Raw genomic sequence first — 9,101 nt, forward strand, 5'->3', positions numbered from 1 at the left:
TATGAGAGGAACACATGTGTCTGCCGGATGTCCTGAACATATCACTGAGCTGTTATTGTCCCTCGTACCACTACTAGCAGTGACCGACTGTCATATGCGATGGCCCCCCAGACCATCACACCAGCAGTGGGGGCAGTGTGTCGCTCTATAGCAAAGGCAGGATTGAGGAGCTCCCCCTGAGGTCTCTAGTCACATACACGGTCAGCATAAGCCCCTACACTAAAGCTGGATTCATTGCTGAAGACAATACGATTCCACTCCATACTCCATAGCAGTCCAGTGTAGTTGTTCACGACACCACTGCAAACGATGCCATGGTGGATGGATGTCAAAGGCAGTACACATAATGGGCACCATGAGACTAACAGCTGAGAACCCGACCTGCTCCTACTGGATTGCAGGAGCAGACGCTTTAATTCCATGCCGTATTTCTGCTATTGTCCAGGATTAAAGCCCAGGACCAAGCACTGTAAATTTACAGCGGTTGGTCCTTAAGGGGTTAAAAGTGGGAGAATATGGGTGTGGATCTAAGTTAACATTTTACAGATGAGGAACAGTGAAAATCTCTGATTTTAATGCTAGTTCTTTGCATATTAGCAACTAAAAGGTCTGCTTTGGATATTAGCTGTCAGATGAGAACTCCTGCCATGATTCACTTGTTTTACTGAAGGTCAGCCATCAGGTTGGCTGTTTTGAAAACCAGTTATATTAAGTTTAGTGATTATTGGAATAATCGGGTTAGGAGTGAACAACAGATTTTCCAAAATAATCAGAACAACACGATCCTGTTTCCCATTAAACTCAGTGGGTATAAACATTGGGGTCATTAATTTGGCCTCCAGAAGGTCCCTAATGCAGGGGAAATGCCATCTCTTCAATGAATGTGGCTCAGCGATTATCACTTTGTTTTTCACTGAATAACATCTTTCAAGGACAACATCTGCATGTAAATTGAAAAACTCATCACAGATGTTATCGTTCGTCAGATTTGAACCTAAAACTCCAGCGTTGCAATGCTAACCACTGAGCCAACACACTTGTTCTTATGTCTTCAAGAGAGGAGGAGAAGAATAAATGCAAAGAAAACATGAAAACTCCATACAGATGTTGCCCTTTGTCAGATCTGAACCTACAACTTCAGCACCACAAGACAGCAGTGCTAACAATGGAGAAACACTAGTTCAGTTAATCAATGAATGTTACCATATATACTCGAGTATAAGCCTAGTTTTTCCACACATTTTTTTTATGCTGAAAAAGCCCCCCTCGGCTTATACTTGAGTGAGGTTAAAAAAAACAACAAAAAACCCGCAATACTCACCTCCAAGCCGGTGTCTGTGTCCCTGATGCGATGATCTTTCCGGTGGTGTGACAAGCTGCTTGAGAGTGCTCCCCACTGTCATCTTCCTGCTCAGCTTTGTAGGTAAGCGCTGTGATTGGATTGAGTGCCAGCCAGTCACAGCCAGCTCATTCACAGCCATTCAGTGTATGACATCACTGAATGGCTGTGATTGGTTTATTGAGCGCCGGCTGTAATTGGCTGGCGCTCAATCCAATCACAGCACTTACTTACACAGTGCTGACTGCTGGGGAATTCAAAGCCATGCAGGAAGATGTCCGCGGGGAGAATTCTCAAGCAGCTTGCCGCGCTGCCGGGGAGACCATCGCGCCAGGGACACAGACGCCGGCTGGGAGGTGAGTATTGCATTTTTTTCTTTGCCAAGTATGTACTCGAGTCTAGCTAGGCTTATACTCGAGTGAATAAGTTTTACCAGTTTTTTGTGGTAAAACTTATTGACTCGGCTTATACTCGAGTCGGCTAATACTCGAATATATACGGTATTTATTAGAACAGGCTTTAACCATAAGAAGTAAGAAGACATTAGGCAATTATGACTTTCTTACACTGTCCACATTTTGCAAAATGTCCTTAGCTAAGTTTACTTCTGTTATTCCAAAGTCTTGGACAATCCATTTTTGATTATGTTGTTGATACATACGGTTTTTATAGGACAAATAGCATTATGTCTTTCCCTATTTACAGTTTATAGATTGATGTGTTTTATTTTACATTTCATATTACTAATAGAGATGAGCGAGCACCAAAATGCTCGAGTGCTCATTACTCGAGTCGAACTTTCAGTGATGCTCGAGAGTTCGTTTCGAGTAACGAACCCCATTGAAGTCAATGGGCGACTCGAGCATTTTTGTATATGACTGGTGCTCCGCTAAGGTTTTCATTTATGAAAATCTTAGCAGATCACCAAAGTCATGTAAAAATAGGATAGGGCAGGCGAGGAGCAACATGCAGGGCTGCATTTCGGGCTCCGAGGTCTCACTATTAAGCCACAATAGTGGCAAGAGGGAGACACCCCCTCCCCCCCCCCCCCCCACTGTCAGCATAAAGATCGTTCTCCTCTGCCACAGCTGTAACAGCTGTGGCAGAGAAGAACGATGTTAGCCCATTGAATTCAATGGAGCCGGCAATACAGCCGGCTCCATTGAAAGCAATGGGCTGCCAGCGAGCGCGGGATGAATTTTCGGGAAGGGCTTAAAAATATAAGCCCTTACCTGAAAATCATCCTAAAATGTGTAAAAAGTGAAAAAAAATATATAGTCACCTTGTCCCGGCAGAACGATGCTTTTCAGGTAAGGGCTTATATTTTTAAGCCCTTCCCGAAAATTCATCCCGCGCTAGCCCTAGCTGTATTGCCGGCTCCATTGAATTCAATGGTCAGTGCTCGTTTAATAGAGACGAGCACCGCGTGGTGCTCGTCTTGAGTAACGAGCATCTCGAGCACCCTAATACTCGAACGAGCATCAAGCTCGGACGAGTACGCTCGCTCATCTCTAATTACTAACTTTAACCAAAATATCTCAACTAAAAATAAAAATGTATACAATCTATATATATAAAGACGAAAGCCCTCACTGACTCACTAACTGACTGACTCGCCAAAAGTTCTCCAACTTCCCGATGTCGTAGAAACATGAATTTTGGCACGAGCATAGATTATCTCCAAAATAGGAAAAGTAATTGGGTCCCAACTCGATTATTCAATTCTAGTGCAAAAGAATTGGCGTCGAAATTTAACATACATAATCTAAATCTCTCACTTCCCAATGTCATAGAAACTTAAAATTTGGCACGGGCATTGAATATGTCATAAATAGGAAAAGCTAATGGGTCCCAACTCGATTATTCAATTCTATGCGCAAAAGACTTAGCATCCAAATTTTACGTGTGGAATGTAATTTTCTCACTTTCCGGTGTCATAGAAACGGGAAATTTGGCACGAGCATTGATTATGTCATAAATAGGAAAGCTAATGGGTCCCAACTCCATTATTCAATTCTGTGCGCAAAAGAATTAGCGTCCAAATTTTATGTGCGGAATGTAATTTTCTCACTTTTCGGTGCCACAGAAATGGGAAATTTGGTACGAGCATTGATTATGTCATAAATAGGAAAAGCTAATGGGTCCCAACTCCATTATTCAATTCTATGCGCCAAAGAATTAGAATCCAAATTTTACGTACATAATCTAAATCTCTCACTTCCCAATGTCATAGAAACATGAAATTTGGCACAAGCATTGATTGTGTCATAAATATGAAAAGTTAATGGGTCCCAACTCGATTATTCAATTCTAAGCGCAAAAGAATTAGTGTCCAAATTTTATGTATGTAATCTAATTCTCTCACTTCCTGATGTCATTTTATATAAAGGAAACGTCGCATGGTTACCTCCACGTGGTGTTTCCTGGGTAACGCAGAGAACTATGCAAAATGGTGAACATATGTTTTTCCTCAGTATCTCTAAAGTAACCACGACTTCATAAGATTTTCCATGTGAACACCAGATAAACACCAGTACCAAATTAACTCGGGCGAAGCCGGGTATATCAGCTAGTATTTATATAATTCTGTATCTGTGCATTGTTTAGGATTGTGTATATTATGGCTTACATAGTATGAAGGACAACAAGGTCTAACATTCCTGCCAATAGTGAGTTATGCAATTCCTTTAGAACCCTCAGCTAAAGAAAGACCCTCAGGACCATTGAGAAGACCACTAACATTTATATCATCATCTGCCTGAATATTTGTGTTACGATGCATAGACTTTAAAGGGGTTGTCCCGCGCCTAAAGTGATTTTTTTTTTTTTTTGCCCAGTCCCCCAGTACCTGTAAAAGAATACTGCTGCCAGGTGTTATTAAAAAAAAAAAAAATCCCTTACCTGAATCCCCGTTCAGCAACTTTAAGCCACCTTCTCTTTCAAGCAGAGATCACAGTCTACAATATTCTGTATTTCAGATTTTTATAGTTGACTTTACTTTTAGTGGGAGATTCTTGTCATAGGACCAGATACTGGATGACATGCATACCAGAAAGCAGAGAACAAGTAATCTAGAACATTCCATCCGCCGGAAATGACTTGCACTCCATTAGGTGTAGCGTTGAAAGATGGCCATGCATTCCACGCATCAGAAGAACACGATGTGCTCCAGCAGGTGAAGAGCTGATTAATGAAAGCCATGGATCTCAAGTGACGTAAGTGCCTTGTGCTCCAGCAGAGATACTGCCGAAGTTAAAAATAGCCAAGCCTTCAGCAATGCATTCTACAGTGGATATAAAAAGTCTATTTTCTATGATCTTGTTTATAGATTTTATGATGATGTTGTATGTAATTTTATGAAATCTGGTTATTTCAAGTATTTATGCCTCCTGGTTTTTAATGAGCTTAAAATATTTAGTTGTTTCCTCTCTTTTTGTACATACATTCTATATCACTTTTATCATTTCGCAGTATACTATTTGCCATATATTTTAATTATATATATATATATATATATATATATATATATATATATATATATATATATATATATATGTATATATACATGCAGTAGATATAACTAGTTTACACCCCCATGTTAAAATGTTTTTGTCATATTAAAAAATCCAAAAAGATGAATCAGTTCAGATTTATTTCCCCCTTCAGTGTGACCCGTTATCTCTACAATTTCATTGAATAACAAACTGAAATCTTTAAGAGTGGCGAAATTAAAATAATGTGGTTGCATAAGTGTTCACCCCCTCATATATTTGGGGTGTGTGGTTGTGTTCAGAATTAGCCAATCACATTTAAACTCATCTAAATAGTAGTCAATACATGATTGGCTTTTTTAGTGATTCTGATTTATCCCATATAAAGTTCAGCTCTTCTAGTAGGATCTTTTTGACTTTTTCTTAGTTGTATTTTTCAGCAACGTATGTGGTCCGTAACGAACTTACCGCACATCATAGAGATCTGATTGTTGAAGGCTATCAGTCAGGAGAAGGATACCAAAAAATCTCCAAGACATTACATATGCCATGGAACACAGTGAAGATGGTCATCAGGAGGTGAATTAAATTTGGCACAACAGTGACATGACCAAAATTGTACATCCCTCAAAAATTGATGAAAAGACCAGAAAAAATTGGTCTGGGAGGCTGCCAAGAGGCCTGTAGCAACATTAAAGGAGCTGCAGGAATTTTTGGCAAGTACTGGTTGTGTAGTGCATGTGACAACCATTTCCTGTATTCTTCATATGTCTGGGCTGTGGGGTAGGGTAGCAAGAAGAAAGCCTTTTGTCACAAAGAAAAACATCCAAACCCAGCTATGTTTTGTCAAAACCTATTTCAAGTCTGCCAAAAGTATGTGGAAGAATGTATTATGATTAGAGATGAGTGAGCCTACTCGGCCACGCCCCTTTTTCACCCAAGTACTGCAATTTTCGAGTACTTCCGTACTCGGGCGAAAAGATTCAGGGGGCGCCGTGGGTGAGTGGGGGGTTGCAGCGGGGAGTGGGGGGGAGAAGGAGAGAGAGAGGGCTCCCCCCTGTTCCCCCGCTACTACCCCCCGCTCTGTCACGCCTCCCGCCGCCCCCCGGCGCTCCCCGAATCTTTTCACCCGAGTACTGAAGTACTCGAAAATCGCGGTGCTCGATCGAGTAATTACTCGAAACAAGTACGTTCGCTCATCTCTAATTATGATCTGATGAGACCAAGGTGGACCCTTTTTGGTCATAATTCCAAAAGGTATGTTTGAAGCAAAGCCAAAACTGCACATCACCAAAAAAAAACAACTTACCCATAGTGAGGAGGTAGCATTATGCTTTGGGGCTGATTTTCTGCTGCTGGAATTGGGGCTTTAGCCAAGGCTAGGGGAAATTATGAACAATTCCAAATATCAGTTCATTTTAGCACAAAACCTTCAGGCTTCTGCTTAAAAAAGCTATAGCAGAAGAGGAATTTCATCTTTCAGTATGACAATGACCCAAAGCACGCCTCCAAATCAACCAGAAAATGTTCTTTCCTGAAGAAGATCACAGTTTTGGAATGGCCAAGCCAGAGCCCAGACCTGATTCCTATTAAAGATCTGTGAGATGACCTAAAGAGGGCGCTACACACAAGATGCCATCGCAATTTGACAGAATTGGAGTCCTTTTGCATGGGAGAATAAGCAAAGATTGCCAAGTGAAGATGTGCCACGCTGATCCGAAAAGGCTGAATGCTGTTATAAAGTCAAAGGGTACATCAAGAAATATTAGTTTTAGGGCATGCATACTTATGCAACCACATTTTAGTTTTTTTTCCCCAGCCTAAAAGATTTCATTTTGTTTTCCAATGAAATTGTACAGATAATGTATCACATTAACCCTTACCAATCCACTGTCTTACGTCTAAAGACATTCTGATTGAAGGCTGTACAGCTTCGATGATGGAAGACGTCCGGCAGGGTATTTTTACTGTATATTACTGGCCGCCCTGTTGTCGGCGGCCCTTCAGCATGTCCCATACCGCAGTACTGGCTCTAGCCAGCAGATGACACTATTGTATAATAGCAGAAAGAGGAAACCCCCTAGGAAACCCTGAATCCAAAATTGGATTGCAAAGGGTAAAAAGTGGAAATAATTTTGATATGAATAACTTTTGTCAGATTTTTTCAACATGCCAAAAATATGACATTTTAACAGAGGGGTGCAGACTTTTTATATCCACTGTATATATATATATATATATATATATATATATATATATATATATATATATATATCTATATATATATATATATATATATATATATATATATATATATATATATATATATATATATATATATATATATATATATATATAATTAAAATATATGGCAAACAGTATACTGTGAAATGCTAAAAACGATATAAAAAGTATATTTCTTTACAGCTAAATATTTGAAACTCATTAAAAACAAGGAGTCATAAATACTAAAAATAACCAGATTACATAAAATAACCTAAATCATCATCATCATAAAACCTATGATAAACAAGATCATTAAAAAAGCTACACATATTCCAACATTTCCCTCATACTATATGGATCTAGGGTGTTGAATGGATAAATCCAATGTATTTCTTTTTTCTTCATTTTTAGAATTCTCCAATGGATATTTGTTCTTTTGGGATTATAGGCATGCTGGCTGTTTTTTTTTTATTATGGTGTGTTTTTTGTTTGAGTGCTCTGACTCTGGAGTTACTCTGCATGACATTTGCCAGTCATTAATAACTGCAGAGTATAAAGCAGTTTCATACTTTCAAAGATGTAAAAGTTTAGTATCTCAAAAATCGAGTTTTAATGTAAGTATTTCTTAGTTTGAGTCGTTCTTTCTGCGATACTTTTGCTGTTGTTTCCTTTGAGCCGTAGAAATACAAATCATTCCAAATCCTTTCTAATGAAAGTCACTGAGCATGAAAGATTTAGCTTTGGCTCCACAACTTGTGTCTCTTTCATGTTTCAGATGCTTTATGTTTATAAAATATCCATGCTATTAGTTACTTTTGTCACATATTGATCTTATACAGCTAAACTAGCATAATGAGAAGCTAACAGTTGTTCGCCCCTGTTGCTTAGACTCTAAGATCAGTTGAGCACTCTTGTTTCCCTCTGTCTGTTTTTGGAATTACATTGATGAATATTTGAACAGCTGAGGCACCAGTGAAGAAATCAATAAAATTGAACCTTGCAAATGTGTCCTGCGAAGGCCTTTTTAAAGTGTGCTGTGACTTAGAGATTTATTCAGAGTGTTCTTTCTAGTTCATTTAAATGTCAGATCAGTATGCATTAGATTGGCTTTTTTGTTGCCTTTAGCAAGAATGATATCTTATTTGTTTGCTTAGTTTTACTGTGCACGCTCGGAAACCAGGCAGTTTCCACAAAGAAACTTTATTTCCAGATCTGGATTCAAACACGCAGGCTGGACTCCACCATATATTACAGCTTGTTCCAGCAAGTGCATTTTGGCTACTCGTTTGCGCTGATTTCGAACGATGATTCTCGTCTAAGCTTAATTATGCCTTATTCAGAGACCCCTGGCAGGATGAAACTCCCAATGACAGATGAGCTGTGTAAAATATGCTATGAGTAGAGGCTTCCAACGATACTGCAAACATTTCAATATGCATATAATAAACTAAAACGATCATTCAAGTTCCAAGAGAACGCAACAAATTTATTATGAAAATTTTTAAATATGCTTGATTATTTTTTGGTTCCACAGAGATTGCTCATCCACAATCACAGATAAGTGGCTTCATCCCAGGGTGATGATGAACTTTGGCCTGGTGCTCGTAGACTGGATCCCCATGGAGTTAAAAAAAACAACATATTTTAGGTTCTGATGTCATCTATTGCACTTAGGGAGCAACATATGTCATAGGTATTCAGTTGCAGAAGCAATGCTTTCAGGGGAGAATACCTCTGTAATATGGCATCAGAGGAAGTTGTATGAAGGGTGAGCAGTGCCTTGCTCCCCTATTATTACATCGGCTTTGTCACACTAAAGTGGCTCATGATCACTCTAGACCTTTAGCTGTGCCACCCATCAGATAGAGCAGGGAGCTTCCAGCCCTATCAGTGATGTGAGCCTTCTGGCAGTCGGAACTCCTGGCACCAAGACGAGTCTGTGCCCCCTCAATAAGGTCAACCACTTGATGGGGATGTGAAGAGACAGACTCATGTTATGATATAATACAGGGCCAGGTTCACCCTCCTCTGGGACTGGTGAGAAG

This window comes from Eleutherodactylus coqui, chromosome 12, assembly GCF_035609145.1.
Source record: "Eleutherodactylus coqui strain aEleCoq1 chromosome 12, aEleCoq1.hap1, whole genome shotgun sequence".
Lineage (NCBI taxonomy): Eukaryota > Metazoa > Chordata > Amphibia > Anura > Eleutherodactylidae > Eleutherodactylus > Eleutherodactylus coqui.